This window comes from Mastomys coucha, unplaced genomic scaffold, assembly GCF_008632895.1.
Source record: "Mastomys coucha isolate ucsf_1 unplaced genomic scaffold, UCSF_Mcou_1 pScaffold12, whole genome shotgun sequence".
NCBI classification, from domain to species: domain Eukaryota; kingdom Metazoa; phylum Chordata; class Mammalia; order Rodentia; family Muridae; genus Mastomys; species Mastomys coucha.
The window spans coordinates 92921914-92939842 of record NW_022196894.1 but is presented as its reverse complement, the minus strand read 5'-3'; the positions used below and the strand labels follow the sequence as shown (position 1 = coordinate 92939842).

The window sequence follows — 17929 nt, the reverse complement described above, 5'->3', positions numbered from 1 at the left end:
CCCCTCTCTCTCTCTCTCTTTCTCTCTCTCTCTCTCTTGCTCTCACTCTCTTGGACTCTTATCCTCTGTAAACTGTAAGCTAAATAAACCCTTCTTTCTCTGAGTTGCCTAGATCATGCTGTTTTATCACCACAGTAATAAAGGAACTAAGGCACTAGCGTGGTGATCCATCTCCCAGAGAGCACCCACATTCTCATCTCATGGCTTCAAAGCCTGTAATGTAGCTCAAGTCCCTCTCTCTCTTCCCTTTCTCTCACTTTTCCTCACTCCCTTGCTCCCTCATCTGTCTCCATCCTCCACTTATAAGTACCCTTGTGACGACACTGACCCAGTGACCAGAATCTTCCTGATTGGCAGCTTTGGTGGCATCTTCAACCTCAATTCCCCTTTGCACAGTATCACATATCCACAGATCCCAGGGGTGAGGGTATGGGCACCAGTGTCAGTAATATTTTTGACACTGTGACAAACTATCTAATAAAACAGCTGAAGGGAAGAAGTCATTTTGCTTAGTCTTACAGGTCTCAGTCTAGGGTGAGTCAGTTGATATATTTCTGGAAAAAATCCCATGAAGGAGGCAAGGAGAAAAAGAGGGGTGGGCATGAAGAGGAGGAGCGGGAAGAGGGGGAGGCAAGGGAAGGAGGAGGAGGAAGGGGAGGCAGAGAATGGGGAGAAGAGGGAGGAAGGAGGAAGAACAGGGAGAAGAAAGGGGAAGAGGAAGGAAGAGGAGAAAGAGGAAAGAAAAGGAGGAGGAGGAAGGAGAGAAGGAAGAAGAGAAAGGGGAAGAGGAAGGGGAGGAGAGGCCCATCTTTCCAGGGCATACCCCTAGTAAATTTGCTTCCTTTGACCACTCCCCAACAGTGCCATCAAGTTTGAGCCCCTCAGGAGATAAATTTACTGATGAAGCCAGAATCCTAGTGATCCAGTCTCTTCGGCCGTAGCCCCAGCTCTGAACAGTGCTCCCCTGGGTTCTGAGCCCCCAACACAGGAGCCTTTCAGGGTACACCTCATATTGAAACCATGAAAGTATTTTCAGGACTGTTCTGCCTACCATACTGAAAACTCCAGCCCTTTCCTCCCTGTAATCTGCCATTCCAAATGGCTAATCTTGAAGAAAGGAAGTGACTTCATTCATTCATTCATTCAGGAACTACCTCCTGAACTCTTGTGGTCTCAGGCACTGTCTACAGCAGTTCATGACCTTCAGAAACCATGTACTCTTGCTTTTCCCTCATTTATTTTTTCCCTCGTTTATTCAGAGGGGAGTAGCTTAGTAAGTGAAGGAAAATTTCTAAAAAATATGTTTTGAAGGTCAGACATCTTGAGCAAATTAAGGCACTTTCTGTAATCTCTTCTACCCTATCACTTAGTGAGAATGATGCCTTAATTATTTGTCTGTTGCTGTGTTTTTTAAAAATGTACATCATGATCAAAGCAGCTAATAAAAGTTTATTCAGGCTATGGTTCCAAAGGGAGAGGAGTCCACCGTGTCAGGGGCTCATCGCAGCAGGCAGGTATGAAAGGTGTAGCAGGGAGCCAAGAGAGTTCACATCCTCAATGGCAAGTAGAAAGCAAAGAAAGCAAACAAAATGGGGTGAGGTTATATACTCTTGAAGCTTGCCCCCAGTGACATATTTCTTTTAGCAGGCCAGACCTTGTAAACCTCCGCAAATAGCACCATCAACTGTTCAAGCCTCTGGGGGCACTTCAGCCACGCTCCAGTCACTGACCCCACACTCCTATGGCCATATCATTATGTAAACACATTCAGTCCAAACTCAGAAGTTCTGTAGTCTTTCAGTCTCGATGCTGATAAAAGTCCAGAGTCTCTTCTGAAACTCAGACCAATCTCTAACCATGGCCACTCTGGCGGAATCAATGCCAGATCTCTTCTATTTTTCTAAATTGTTTGCTTTTCCTACATGAAGAGAAATTATTCCTATAACCCAGGACATCAATATTGTTGTTTATTAAAAGTTGGTAGTGACCTGAGGGAATGAGTAGGCAAACAGCCAGACCATATTCATAGTGGTACCCACAGCCTATGTATGACCAAGCCTTTATCACAACAGACGCCACAGGAAGCCAATCGTCTGCTAGCCAGTGCTAATCCAGGAAGCTCAGCAGTAACAACTGGCTTGATTGACAGCTTCCCTACTAGACAACCAACCAGAGAAACTCAAATATATCCCATCCAATCACGTAGCTGCTCACTTTAGTTAACCCACAATGGTTTCCCCATGGTGGTAGCTCTCATGAGGACACACCTGAAGTCTTCACCCTCTGTAGCTCTCCCACTGCCCTGACCCCCATCCTTCCAGTCTTGGTAAGCTCAGTGATGATGCTGGCCTCCCTGTGCTAACCAGATCCAGATGGGCAGCCTTAGCTCCCCACCATTCAGGTGGTGGTGTGGTTTGTATGTGATTTGAGCTGTCCCCAGGACATCATATTTTGGGAGCTCAGTGCAAAAGTATTGTAGGTAATGTGGGGTCTCTAAAAGGTGTTGGGGGTAGCAAATGGTCACTAGGCCACTGGTCAGAGACGTGATATGTCCAAAACTAATTTATATCGTTACAGAAGGAATCTGGTTAGCTGCCCCTCTTCCTGCTGTGGCTTCCTGTCTTGCCATACACTCCCACTATCTTGCCATCTGCTACAAAGTCCTCATCAAAGCCACAGTGATTCTGGCACCATGCCCTTGGGTCTCCATAACTGTGGGATAAAGAAGACTCTTTTCTTTCTAAACATTCAGCTTTAGGTCTTTCGTTACAGTGACAACTTATACAGTTGTTTATTTCTTTGTTTTTGTTCGTTTTTTTCCCCCATTTATCTCAGCAGTCCAGTTAAAGAGGCCACAGGGAAAAGCCGTTAAGGGGTTGGGCCATGAGAGCCAGTGTCTACTCACAGCAAAGATGCTGCTTGCTTCTGAGGAGCTGCCACCCACACATATGTAGAGGGATGTACAAAGCAGGAGAGCTTGGACCCAGAGCTTTGCAGAGGGAGATGGAGATAGAGGGCAACTAGAAAGTCTTCTATGGCGGGGTGGCCAAGGCTAGGGGAAAGCAGCAAGGAGGTGTACGTCTTCATTGTCATCACCTTGACAAAGCTAGAGTCATCTGGGAAGAGGGAACATCAACTGAGGAACTACTCCATCAGAGTAGCTTGTAGGCAATGTCTGTGGGACATTGTCCTGATAGTTGTGAGGAAGCCTTGGCCACTGTGGGCAGTGACAACCATAGGCAGGTGGTCTTGACTCTATAAAAAGGCAGACTGAGCCAGCTGGAGAGAACACGCCAGGGAATAGCACCCACCCGTGGTTCTTGCCCTGGCTTCTCTTGGTTGATGGATCGTAAGCTGGAAGGTGAAGAAAACCCTTTCTTCCCCTGACTTTTGGCTGTAGGATTTATTGCAGCAACAGAAAGCAAATTAGGACATGTGGAGGCCCTAATGGATGACAATGTTGGACCCATCTCCTCTCTGATGTGAAAGGGAGCAGAGGCAGAAACGAATCTGTGTGAGAGGAGTCTCCAGATGGAACCCGGTTATGGTGAGAAGAACGAAGCCCATTCCGAAGAGGAGTCTCCAGATGGAACCTGGTTATGGTGAGAAGAACGAAGCCCATTCCGGAGAGGAGTGTCCAGGTGGAACCTGGTTATGGTGAGAAGAACGAAGCCCATTCCGGAGAGGAGTGTCCAGGTGGAACCTGGTTATGGTGAGAAGAACGAAGCCCATTCCGAAGAGGAGTGTCCAGGTGGAACCTGGTTATGGTGAGAAGAACGAAGCCCATTCCGGAGAGGAGTATCCAGGTGGAACCTGGTTATGGTGAGAAGAACGAAGCCCATTCCGGAGAGGAGTGTCCCATTCTCTGACTGCTCCAGGGTGCCCTACCTGTACCTCCCATGAGCAAATCCAAGAGGGAGAGAGGACAAGGGACGGTATCTTCATAGAAGTCATTCCCACAAGGTGCAGGGAGTGTGGAGAGAGCTCTAAGAGGCGCAGACAGTGAGGGAATAGTGAGCACCATCTTAAAATTCTGGGGCTTTTCCTGGAAACCCAGGTGGCATCCTGTAAGTCCTCTAGGCAGTAAAGAAACTGGAAGAGAACAGTCAAGGGGCGGGGTGGCTCGGGGAGCCATCCTCATGAAAGATGAGGTAGGAGGAGCAAGCTAAGGACGAACCCTGGGAGAAGACAGCATCCCAGGGAGGGGGGCAGGCAGTGGGGAGGGGGGAAATCCTGAAAACAGTACGCCAGTGGTGATCAGGGTCTCGCATCTCTGGGCCTGGAATGTCCCCCCAAAAGGCCTTGTGTTCTAGGCTCAGCCCTCAAGATGGCGGCTATTAAAAAGTGAGGCCTAGTGGCTGGTCTTAGGTCATCGGAAGCATGTCCTTGAAGAGGACGGTGAGATCTGACTTCTCCCTCTTCTGTCTGGCCACTAGGTAACCAGCTTGTTGTGCCACATCTGCTCACCTTTACGATCTGTGCAGTTCAGACTCCAAACAACTAGGCTACCCAGTGACAGGCTGGAAACTACAGCTATGAGCGGAAGTGAACCGTTCCACTTCATAAGCTGGTTTTGTTATTTTTGTATTATGAGTATTCATTATTATTATTATCATTAATGTGTGTGTGTGTGAGTGCAACAACACACATGTAGAACTGATGACTTTCAGGAGCCAGTTCCCTCCTTCCACTTTGCCATGACCAAGTCTCTCTTGTTTCTGCCTTGCCACACTCTCCTGGCCAGCCTGGTCTACAGAGTGAGTTCCAGGACAGCCAGGGCTACACAGAGAAACCTTGTCTCAGAAAAAAAAAAATGTGCCAATCACATTTGAATCTTTCTCCTTCCATCAGGCCAGAAGCTTGACCCTCCATTTGATCTATTCTATCTCCTAACAGGGCACTGGGCCTAACTGAGTCCTGGTGGCTTGTCAGAGCCCTGACACTGCAGATGTGAGGTGAGCCTCACGTGCATTAAGTTCTCTAGTATGCATACCTAAAAAAGTTAAATGCGGGCTAGAGAGGTGATTAAGAGCACACACTGTTCTGGCAGAGGACCTAAGTTCGATTCTCAGCACCTCATGCCCTCCTGTCATCCCTGATCTACATCAGGTACATCCCTGATCTACAGCAGGGTATCCAACTTCTTTGCCTTCTCCAAGGACACCAGCACTCATGTGCACAAGCCCACTCTCACACACACACACATGCATACACACACATGCATACACACACATGCACATACACATGCACACACATACACACATACATACACACACATGCACACATGCACACAGATCTAGGGTATCTAACTTCTCTGCCTCCTCCAAGGACACCAGCACTCATGTGTACAAGCCCACTCTCACACACATGCACACACATGTACACACATGCACACATATGCACACATATATACATACATACACACACATGCACACACACACATGCACACACACAATTTAAAACCTTTTAAATTCTCTAAGAAGTATTAAACATGAAATTATCACATGATGCACCATGTGATATAGGCAGATATAGGCAGAGTGTCACCATTCAAACATGTAACCATGTATCACTCTCACATCCTACATCCAAGATGTGTGCTTGGTTGGGCTGGCAGCATGTCTCAATTAAGAGCCATTTCAAAGGCTTGGTAAACACTCGTGGCTGCTGGCTGCCACCCCGACCAGCACACGTCTGCATGACGTCACCACACACCTGCCATGCCCTCTGGTGACCTCCACAGCGTTCTCCTCTCCACAGTTGACCTTTCCCTCAGATAATCTTTACCCTTCCACCCCTCCATGGAAGAGCTCACAGACAAAGAGAAGCTTCAGCTTTGGATGTATCAAGAGTTGATTAAAGAGTTAGAGCGGTAAGGAGAGGAAGCCAGCTCATACACCACCAGGCCTTCCCCCCCAACTCCCCCCACCGTGTTCAACGGGCTGGGGCTGGGCTGGGTCCAGGCAACACCTGCACACACACAAACCTCCCTGACACAGCAGAGAACTTATCTGAAGAGCAGTTCTTAGAAACGTTTTGAGCGGTGTGGAAATAAGAATGTCAGAATTCAGGTTGGAAGCACCCACATTTCTAAATCTATGTTCCAGATCAGAGGTTCAGCAGGCTGAGAGACATTTCAAGGGCATGTCTGTGACAGGTGTTGATTCCATGGCCCAGGCAGAGTATAGACAGGAACAGAGCTCTGTAGCCTGCCTGCCTTCCAGAAGCACATGCGTGAGGGCCGCGGTGTGTGTGCTTGTGTTGGGAACTCTATCAAGAAACTTTAAGGAAATCAAACAAGCCTTTCCTAGAGATCCACAAGGCAGATGTGACTGAGTGGGAAGCTGAGAGTGGCTATAAGTGCTGGGGTCCCCAGGGGAGGAGGGAAGAATCAGGGAGAGATCTGGTTCTCAGGGGACCTCTTCCTAAGCACACGAAGGCCAGACTGCAGCAAGCTACCTACAGTCATAATAAGTCAACCTCAGGAGACAGGATGTCAAGTGGGCATCAAAGCTACACCGGGGCTTCTCCATGACAGGAGCCGGTTATCTGCATGAGCAGAGACTCAGAAAGACCCACAGCCTCCCTGCTTAAAGGGGACAAGCTATGAATACTGAATGGGTACAGCCTTTGGAAGTACCTGAAGCTACAGCCCAGAAATGATTCCTCCTGCCAAGCCTCTAAGACAGCTGACCTGAGAGAGAGACAGCATACTGTCATGGGGGAAGTGCCTCACCCTGGAGAACCCAGCCCTGATGCTCCCTAAAGTGGCTGCCATGAGACGCCGTCTCTGCCACATGCTCTTCCAGTTGGCTCAAACTGTTGATTTTGAAAACACGGGATGGGAATGGCTCAGGTGACCAGACAAGGCTGTTGGAGCAGTCCAGCTGCGCTTTCTCTCCTGTCCTGTGGCGAGGCATTGGAAAGGCACAGTGCATGGTGCCTCTTGGTGGCTAGAGAACAGATGGTAGCTTTTGTGGCAGGTCGGGCACTACCCCCAGGAACTCATGCCCAGGAGACCATGAGGTCTCCCTTCAATAGACTTCGAATAGACAAGAGGTGACTGCCACCCCTGGATCCTTCTCTATCAGGGCCAAAGACCTCACTTTAGATCACCAGCAGTCAAAGATGCCTGAGGATGAGGCAGGGACAAGGACAGTCAGAACAACCATTTTGTCCCTTTAACCGATGAGGGGAAGAAAACCCCTGCCCTAGAGGAGCTGCAGAGGAAGCCCCTCCTGCCTTCGCTGTAGTTCACTTGACTTTGCTCTAAATTTTACAAGAGGAAAACCTTGTGAGCTGAGAGAAGAAGAAACTTGCAAATCTTCCATTGTCAGCCTGGAGCAGGAACCACCTCCAAGAGCAAGCAAATGATAGATGTGATCCGGTTCACACAGGGCTCCTAAGTGCAAGTGAGACTTCCTCCGTTAGCACAGGGAGAAATGAAAGAGGGCTCTGTTTAGACTGGGAGCTGATGCAAGGTGAGGCCTGCAGAGAGGGAACAAATGATGCTGTCTAAGAAAACTGCTGCTCCTCGGGACACGGGCAGTCCAGCACAGGAAGAAACACCGAGCAATGACTGGAACATCCAACGTCCCAGCACAGTCATTTGTGTGGAGATTGCTCAAAGAACTATGTTACCCGGCCAACTGCAGCAGCCGGAGTGGCAACGTAGCCATGCCTCCAGCCGGGTGACCACGGAGTGCCAGGGGCCCTTGGAACTCAGAGATGTTTGTCAAAGTCTCGTGTTGCTGGTGTGATGCTAGACTCACTAGCCTAGCTTCAAGCATGGGCCATGGAAGTGATAGGGACACCATCCAGGCTGAGGTAGAAGGTCATCCTCCTGCCTCCGCATACAGGAGTGGCACTGGGCAAGCAACCAATGTGCTTTGTCTCCCAGCTGCCTGAGCCCACAGTTTGGATCCTCGGGCGTAGGCAGGTGGGAAAGCATGACATTCTAGAGATCCTGAATTTCTAGGATTTCTAGATATGCATCAACCAGTGCAATATTTTTATGTGTATATTCGTATGCCTGTGTGAGTTTATGCACCCCACGTGAGTGCAAGTGTCTTAGAGGTACCAAAAGAGGGTGTTAGATCTCCTGGAACTGGAAAGTGTCTGTGAGCTTCCCAGCACCGGTACTAAAAACCAAACCACAGTCCCCCGCGAGCAGCAAGCACTGTCAACCGTGGAGCCAGCTCCTCAACCCCCAAGGTTAGACTTTAGGGGAAATCTACACACGGCAGAATGAGCTGTTCTACAGTGCAGTTCAATGGCATTAGACACACTGACAGGACCATGTGTCTGTCACCGTTTCAGGTTCTGAAGCGTTCCAGCCACCCCAAAAGGAAACGTGTGTGCAGCCGCTTCCTATTGCAAAACAACTTTTTTAAAGATGTATTTATTTATTTATTTAATCCATATGAATACACTGTAGTTGTATAGATGGTTGCTGGGATTTGAACTCAGGACCTTTGGAAGAGCAGTCAATGCTCTTACCCACTGAGCTATCTCGCCAGCCCTCAAAACTTTTAAAACAGTATCTTAACTAGCCTTCCAACCTCACCTCTATCTCAGGTCAGGCTCTAACTATAAAAACACATTTATTTCCTCTCATGTAGATCCACTTGTGTTCCCTTAGTGTCTATGTGCTCAAGGTCAGTCACAGGGCTCGTACTTGCCGGTCAAAGTTATGGAGTCACAGGGCAGAGACAGAGCTCCATGCCAGCTCTTCTATTTAGAGACAACCCCTTACGCTACATGTCCTGTGTGGCTTTCTCCCATGATCTAAGCTACCAGGAAATCCAGAGGCAGCCATGAGGCTCTCCTCTTACCCCAGTGTGCTTCCCAGAGGGTTTGCCGCACAGAGGTAACTCCATCAACCTCTCTACCTCCCTTAGAAAACCCAAGCAAGAGAGCCCTGTGAGATACCATAATAAATGATAGAATAGGAAAGAAGTGCGTCTGTGCCACTGCCGCACTACTGGATGTCTGGTGGTGACATCCAGAGCTGAGCATCCAGGATCAGCGGGCCACATTCAGTATCTGGTGAGGACCTAGTCTCTACTTCCAAGATGGCTCCTTGGGGCTACCTCCTGCAGGGGAACTACAGCGTTTGCATGGTGGAAGGGTCAGGTGGGATGAAGAAAGGAAAGGGAAGGAAATGAAATCGTCCACCAAACCCAGCAGTCTCAGTGCTAATCCAGCTGGGAGGTGGTGTGAGGTGGTACTCGCATGCCCGAACCCTCCTGAGGTCCCCACCTCCCCACCGCATGGCATTGAGCAGCTAGCTTCCTCAAGACACAGCTGTATCAAGGTCCTTTCTGGCTGCACTCAGCTCCAGCACCAACTCTGGTGTTCTCCAAAATCACAGGTTCTGAGCACCCGCTACAGCCCATCCATGTTGCTTTCTAGAGAGAGCAGAGGACTTGCATACACCTTGAACAGGGGCCAGGCTGGCTCTGGGACCATATAATTCCTCATTGAAGAATTATAGTTCACTCAAACCAAGACACTCAGGGAGAAGGGCGGGTTAAGGGTCAAGGTTCCAAAAGCTCAAGGTCAAGAATGTTGACTTAGAGTTACCCCCAAAGGCAGCCCCAGTTCACACACAGAGCTGTGCCATTTTCACTCTGGGGAGGAATCACCAAGAGGAGGTGGAGACACAAGTTACCGGGAGTCTGTGGGAGATCCCAGCCTTGGGTGGCCTTGATTCTCCTTCTGTGAGTCTATTTTGGGGTCTCCTTTATCCTCCTCTCGACATCTAACAACAGTCTGAACCAACCTCCCATGTGTGTCAGAGAAGCCTCCTCTGTTTGGATAATATGCCACTCTTCCTTTTGTTCGCTCCCGGCTGACTGAGTCACATCTCCTCTGCTGAGATGAGGCAGGGGGAGGGAAGAGAGGGAGTCAGTGTGCATGGAGGAAAGGTGTGGAGAGCTGACAGTGATGCCCAGGCTGGCAGGCTCGGGCTGTGTCAGAGGGAGAGGAGTGAGGCTGGGCTGGCCCCAAGTGAACGGTGGTGAAGCTAACCACTGTCCATGCTGTCACTCACTCTAAGTCCCATCAAACCCAAAGACACTGAATACATCTCTCAATAACTGGGATGCGCACGGGTTTCCCTGCATGCTGCAGAGCTTGGGGAATGCTGGGGAAACCAGTTAAGCACCATACATAAGCATAGATTTCTCAGCACACTTCTTACACTGACATGCTTTAGAGCTCTGAAATTTGGAGACAGAGCAAGCCACATTTCCTGATCTCTTCTCCCTGTTTCCCTTCTCCCCACGAGCTCCCAGATAAACAGGCTCCCTGCAACCCTCCCCCTCCCATACACACACACACACACACTCCTAGGATTTGATCTAGTGCAGTGTAGAAATGAGTGTGCACACGCCTGTGAAGGTGGATTGTTAAACAGGGAATTTGGAGAGCCTTGCAATCCCCAGTGGGACCTTCCCCTACCCGCTCACTAACACAGCCCTCTATCTAGTTCACTTTCTGGAATCTCCCTGGGCAAGTTTCCCTGGAATCTAAGGACACCTCACATGTCACTTGCTCCTCTACAGAACTGTTAAGCAGGGTTCTGAGGCCACAGCAACTTCCCATTCCCGCAGACCCACAGAGGCTTCAGCTCACCCTACCCCACCCCTGCAGTGAGAACCTCTCAAACCACCCTGAAGATGGGTCTCCCACTGAATATTATGTATGTATGCATGCATATGTGTTTTGGGCATGGTGCCTGTGCACGTGTGTTCATGGATGCCCATGCGCATACGTGCACATAAAGGCCCCCAAGGTGTTCTCACAAATCACTCTCCATCTCAGTTCTGAGACAGGGTCTCACACTGAACCTGGAGCTTTTGGCTTTGGCCAGACTGCTGGTCAGAGAGCCCCAGACTTTCTGCTGCCTGTCCCACCAGCACCTGGCTAGAAGCCACACAGCCGGATTTGACTTTTATTCTTGGTTGTTGATTGTTTTAAAGATTGTAAAATTTTTATGTGTAAACTATGGAATCCTTTGCAGATTTGCATGCCACCCTTGTGCAGGGGCCAGGCTGATGGCCTCTATGTTATTGTCATTTCAGTGTATGTGCGACTGAAGCAGGCACTCAGGCTATTGAGCTTGCTCAGCAGCTGTGTGTACCAAGTCATCCCCACTTCCCCCCAGTGACCACTACTTATTTTAATAAGTATACTCACCTGACAAAAGCGTCATGAAAACAATAGTGTCTAAGAACTTGGAGACACAGAAACCCAGAACCATGTCCAGCATAAAGACCCTGCCTATCTATCTAGGGAACCTCAGATGCACAGCACAGTCACTTAGTGAAGGAAGAAAATTAATGCGAGAGACTGCAGGAAATGAAGCTGGGAAGTTAAATATCCTCTGACACTGTTGACTCCATCATAGGCTTGGGGGAGGGGGAGTGGCTCCAGGCCAATAAAGAGGACAGAGAGCATCCTGGTGGGGTTTCTATCATTACCTGGGGGAGAAGATGAATGAGGGCCCTAGGGAGGGCAGGGGCCTCTCCTCTGGGAAGGGCAGGCCCCACAAGGCACCACTGGTTGGTTCCCAGAACAGCCGAAGCCTCATGAAGATTTATTACTCAAGACATTTCATTACCTTTATAGAGAAACTAAAACACAAGCCAAGCCCAGTGACCCAGCCCACAACCCCAGGTACTCAACACGACTTAAGGCAAGAGGACCAGACTGGGAGGTCAGCCTGGACTTGGTGACACCCTGTCTCAAAGCAAAAGAAGAGGAAGAACTGTGGCTGAGTAGAGAGAGCTTGGGTAGCTTATGTGACGGCCCAACTTCCACTCCCAACACCAGAACAAGAAAATGTAACTGAGAGCCTCCAGAAACACATCAGATATCTACTGCAGTGAATCTTATTCAAAGTAGAAGCCACTTAGATAGGCCATCCATTAGCAGTGGCTGGAGGTCAAAGCCACCTGGGTAAGCCATCCATTAGCAGTGCCTGGAGGAAGGACACTGAGATGCAGAGAGGTCACTTGGGTAGGCCATCCATTAGCAGTGGCTGGAGGAGGGACACTTCAGTGCAGAGAAGTCAGGCCAGTAGCCCAAGACCAGTGAGTGTCCAGTGACAATGAGAAGGTTGAGTCCTCAGCCCCAAACTGTCCCATCCATACATTTCATCTTCACTGACCCCAAGCAGAGGATGTAAGGATTCCTGAGCATTAAAGTAAATGCACACAGGCTGCTCTAAACATCTTTCACTTGGTATGACCTGGGAACACCGACAGCAAAGTCTTCTAGAACAACAGGATGTAATGAGTATAAGATGCAAGGCCTTTTTCATCGCAGGAATTCTGTTTATTGATGTAGGAATTCACATGATCCTAGAGGCATGCTCAGGGATGCCTCCCTTCACAGAGGAGGAGGCAATGTTAACATGTTCAAATCGTGGACACCTGACCAGGGTGCAGGATGATGGTAGCTGGAGGCAGTTAGAGGGCCTAGCTGGCACATGACGGGCATCTTGTAAAACGAAGCACAATTCATTCATTCATGCAGAGACGATATCACTTAACCCCCTATGTGCCAGGCTCCCTTCTCTGGGCTGTCATAGGCAGAGCCACCAAAGGTGCTCTGTCCTGGCCACCATTTTTCTAGAATCCTCAATTACAGAGCAACTGCTCTGAGGCACTGACCCAGGGCCATTTCTTCCCTCTCTGAAACCCAGTTCCTGTCATTAGCAGGAGGAAATGAAATCCAGCAGAGGAGATGAAATCCAATTTTCCACTTGTTCAGCTGAGTGACTGACAGGGGTCTGTGGGATGTGAGGCCTTTCTCTGAAATGGAACTCTGGCTAACCCTGTTAGTCTCTGAGGAGAGTCCATGGTGTTGTAGAACTGGAACAAGTCTAAAGCAGTCTGTCAAGAAAGCACATACCTCTCTCAGCCATGCAGAGACAAGGTGTTCTGAAATCCCTCTGCTCCCCAGCCCATCCCTACTTGAAGGGTAGTGTTTCCTGATTTCTAGAACCTGGATGGGGAAGTCGTGGCTCTCAGGAAGCCTGTCTCCACTTTCATCACCCTCCTAAAGCTGGGCACAGCCTGCTTTTCTTGTGGCCGTGACCAAAGTGCTGAGACATAGTGGCTTAAAGGAGGAAGTGCTCCTGTGGCTCACAGTCAGAGGGGATACAGTCCATCATGGAAGGAAGGTAGGGCAGTGTGTGAGATAGCTGTCCTCATGTCATAAATAGTCAGGAAGCAGAGTGGACAGGCCAGACTCTAACCCCACGGTCTGTTTCCAGTGAGTCACTTCTTCCAGGGAGGCAACCTTCCAGAATTCACCATCAGCAGGGATCCAAGTGTTCAATCATGTGAGCCTGTGGTGAAAGAGTCTACACTCATGCTAGGGCATCTCATCACCCCTGTGTCTGTCAGAGTGGATGGCCTCAGTCCACCAACAGAAAAATGGAGGGGTGGAATGGCTGTCTCCATCTTGGTGAGGGGCTGTGGTACCTTCTGCAGATAGAGAAGGGTAGCTAGCTCTTCTCTCTGAGACCTTGCTGCTTCCTGGACAGGACTGCTCCATGGCCACCATCAGTCTCTCTCCATCATTTGGAAAACCAGGTGTACTGGCTGGTCCTGTGTGCCAACTTGACACAGGCTGGAGTTATCACAGAGAAGGGAGCTTCAGTTGGGGAAGTGCCTCCATGAGATCCAGCTGTGGGACATTTTCTCAATTAGTGATCAAGGGGGTAGGGCCCCTTGTGGGTGGTGCCATCCCTGGGATGGAGTCTTGGGTTCTATAAGAGAGCAGGCTGAGCAAGCCAGGGGAAGCAAGCCAGTAAGGAACCTCCCTCCATGGCCTCTGTATCAGCTCCTGCTTCCTGACCACCTGAGTTCCAGTCCTGACTTCCTCTAGTGATAAACAGCCATATGGAAGTAAGCCGAATAAACCCTTTCCTCCTCAACTTGCTTCTTGGTCATGATGTTTGTGCAGGAATAGAAACCCTGACTAAGATACCAGGTCTGCATTTACTGTCCCCAGCAACCACTCTATCAACTTCTACTTACAGACAAAAAAAACCTCTCCTGCTGTATCACAGGAAACATCGTCTGTTCCTGACCATCCTATGTAGGCCTTCAGTGTTGTCTTGGGTGCAAATCTCTGGGGCCTCTTCTCTGTCAGATGTACACCCCAGCTTTCTGTCCTGAGCCCTGGCAGCCAGCAGAACCTCCTCCTTTTCAGGACCTCTCCTCCTCCTCTCCCTCCTCCCTCTTCCCTCTCTTCTTGCTCCCTCTGCTCACTCTGAGCCCTCTGTGGATATCTCTTCAAGTGTATACTTAGTCTAGCATTCCAATCATTCCTCTCCACTCACCTCTGGAGCGGTTCACTATCTCTCTCAATATATAGGAGCTCCACATTTCTGTAAGCATGCCTTAGAGATATGCACCTTGACTAGGCTCGTTCTGGCTGGGCAGCCCCAGGTTGGGTAATAGACCTCAAATCCATGGTGCCACCTTCCACACAGATATATGAATAATTAGAATGAACCTAAGGAACTTCCAAGCTCAGGGGTCTCCATTCCACTGGTACAAGAGAGAATAAAGGTTCTTCTCATTGTATAGACACACAAGTGTGTATGCATGTATATAAATATATGTGTGTGTGTGTGTGTGTGTACGTATATATACACACGCATACACACAACATGGGCACATATATGTATTTGCACACATACATGTACACACATACACTCATATATGATAACATTCTCATGCATATATACATCCATGCACATATACATATACATGCATGTACACATACAATTTGAACATTCTCATATTATGGACATATACAGATCATGTACATACAAAGTCACATATGCTAACATTCTCACAGATACACATATATACACATTCTCAAATATACATATACTTACATGTGTACACATTCTCATGCATGCAAACACATACACTCAGATATGCTCACATACTCATACATACAAACTCACATGTACACTCATTCATACATGTACACACATATACATATGCACACATGTACAAATGTACTTTCTCTCACCTATCTTCAGTACTAGGAGGAAAAGAATTTGCACTGCAGACCTCAGCTCTGCCTCTCATGCCCACCAGTCACAAACTGTGTCAGCTCTAGAAAGCACCTGAACTCTGTATGCCTCCCTCCTCAACTGTAAGGCCGGTTGGCATTACAGTTCCTGCGGCCATCACTTCCTGTGCTCGTCACTTCCTGTGCTCATCACTTCCTGTGATCAGCACAGCTGGGCCTGTCCAGTGCTTGATATGGAATTGAGGTTTGGTCAAGGCTAACATTCTTCTTTCCTTTCTCCAAGCTAACAAACTTTTCCATTGCCTGGGTTAAGCCTTCAGTGACTTCAGTCACTGCTGACTTCAGTTTCTTGTGTGCTAGAACATCTGTGGACTCTTGTCTGCAGCGTGGAACTCAACCACACAGGACTGTGTGCAAGTCCTGTGTCACCAGGCCCCATTCTGACCCTCCAGATGGGTCTCCCCATCTGTGTCTTAGACTGTTTCTGGGTTTCACACAATTTCCAGAGCAATCTTGAATTTATAAAAATAGTGACTATTCTACTTAGAAATGGTGCCCTCCTAGGGATGACTCAGGAGCAACTGCAACACACACACACACACACACACACACACACACACACACACACACACTGATTCAGCTAGGTGAGCCTTCTTGCTCTAGGAAGGAAGCCACCAACACCAGGGAGAAAACAAGAGTGCAGCAGCCATCACTTCTAAAGGAGGTGACTACAGACTGTATCCCAGGAAACCCCATCTCCTGGTTGTGTGGAGTGTGCTGAATAACAAAGAAGGGGAAGTCTACTGAGGCCTGCAGCTGGAGAAAGGATGCTAGCCCTTACTGAGGCATGGTGAAATCACCAAGGGTGCCCTTCCTGTGAGGGGTGGGAAGCTTGGCTGAGAGACACCCAGTTTGGGTCTTCTGGCTTCTCAGCCAGGCAATGACAACTTGCACAATGGGCTGGTGATCTCGAGAGGCTCCCAAAGGCTCTTGCTGCAGTCTGAATCCTGAGATGACTTCAAAAGAAAAATCACTGTGTGTCCATCTCCTTCATCCAGCCCAAGGTGAGCTGTCATTTGGCTCCTTCAGTTAATGACTACATATTACACAAAGTCAGCATCAGTGTTCTGACATTATGGCGGGGTACTAGACATTCTAAATTTATATCTGAGTCTTGGGATCCCCTAAACCAAGTTTCCAACGGGCCCCTTTGCCCTTTGGCAGCTGTCACAAGTCCCCGCTTCGAGATAAGACTCACTTCATCACACACACCTGTGACTTTAAACTTGAGTACCTGTCTAGACTTCGGCAGAGGTCACCCAAGCTCAAGGTGCAGAACACTCTTGAAAGCCATTTCACCTTCACACAGTACATCGGACAGAATGGACAAGCAAGTGACAAGCATTATCACCATCCCTGCAGGGTGAGATCCCAGATAAGAACGCCAAGCTGAAAATCGGCATCAGAGAAGGAGCTGGCCTTAAGCTCAGGCACTCCTGTAAACACAACTCAGAGAAGGCACTTTTCCACGTGTGTCTGCTCTCCCTCTCCCCACATGACCACCTCTGCACCTCCTTTAGACTACAAACATTTGCTATATGCCTAGGGACATCAGGGCCTGGCTAGAATTTGGAGAGCGCAGTGAAGAATGAAAGGGAACAAGACACTCTCTACCCTCTGTGTGCCACAGTTCTTCACAAACCTTCCCGGATGAGACAGGAACCTACCTCATAAGGGAGGTTGCTTCTGATGTCTGTTTGTTATTTTTACACAGCTTCCATTTTGTAATGTAGAACTTACCACTGTATATTCCTGTGTATTCAAGTGCACAGATGTGCACAGGATCGGCCCACGTGCCACAAGGAAACCAGAGGGCACTGCCAGGTGTCCTCTTGATGGCTCTCCATCCTATAGCTTGAGACTCTCAGTCAAACTGCTTGGCCAAAGACAACCTCCCGTCTCTCTGCCCCACCCCCAACCCCAGCCCAGGAGCTAGGCTTACAGGCTGGCACCACTATTCCCAGTTTTGTTTTGTTTTTTAAAGGAGTGTTGAGTATCTGACCTTGGGTCCTTGAACTGCCGCGGCAAATTCTCCAGTGGCTGAGCCACCTCTCAACTTCCACAGTCTCTAAGGTCAACTCTGGCGTGCAGACACTCTATGCCTCCATCACCACCATCCATCTCTAGAACGTTTCCATTTTCCCACACAGAACCTCTGTACTCCCTCAGATAGCAGCGTCCCAGCCTCAACACAGCATCTACCATAATGCTCTCTGTCTCTGAGGTGGATGTTGTGAGGGCATCTACCATCTGTATTTGTTCTCTTGTGACTAACTTCTGTTTGTGTAATGTCCTTAAGGCTCATTCGTGTGTCAAAATATCCTTCTCCTTAAACCAAATGGCATTCCACTGTGTGCTAAGCCATGCTCGCTTGGTCTATACATAAGTTCCGCCCTGGGATACTGTGAATGGCACAGTGCTCCTGTGACCCAGTGTATGGCTAGGCAGCCCATCAAATACACTCTCTAAACAGCCAACAAGAGGTTCCTGCAGGATGCACAGCCTGAGGGAAAATGGCCCCGGTGTTCCATTGTCCCACACATTAGGCTATGTAATAGCCTGGTAAACATCCCCAGGCCTTTTCCGTTCACAGACTCGCATGCTCACACACCCAAGTCTATGCTTCTGCACACACACACACACACACACACACACACACACACATGCACACGTGCATGCACACGCGCACACACACACACACAACCCTCCAGCTTTTTCTGCCTCTTATCACTCCATCTCCACCACCCCTCACACACACACACACACACACACACATGCACACGTGCATGCACACGCACACACA

At 49.0% G+C, this 17929-nt stretch overlaps 1 protein-coding gene and 1 non-coding gene across 3 annotated transcripts in view; one reads left to right on the top strand and one right to left on the bottom strand.

The window, feature by feature from the left end:
* Positions 1–17929, top strand: part of Kcnj6 (potassium inwardly rectifying channel subfamily J member 6) — a 261469-nt gene that overhangs the window by 132111 nt on the left and 111429 nt on the right. The window lies entirely within an intron of this gene.
* On the bottom strand, positions 11005–11111 carry LOC116086671. The gene has a single exon (XR_004117047.1). It is a non-coding gene; the product is annotated as a U6 spliceosomal RNA (small nuclear RNA).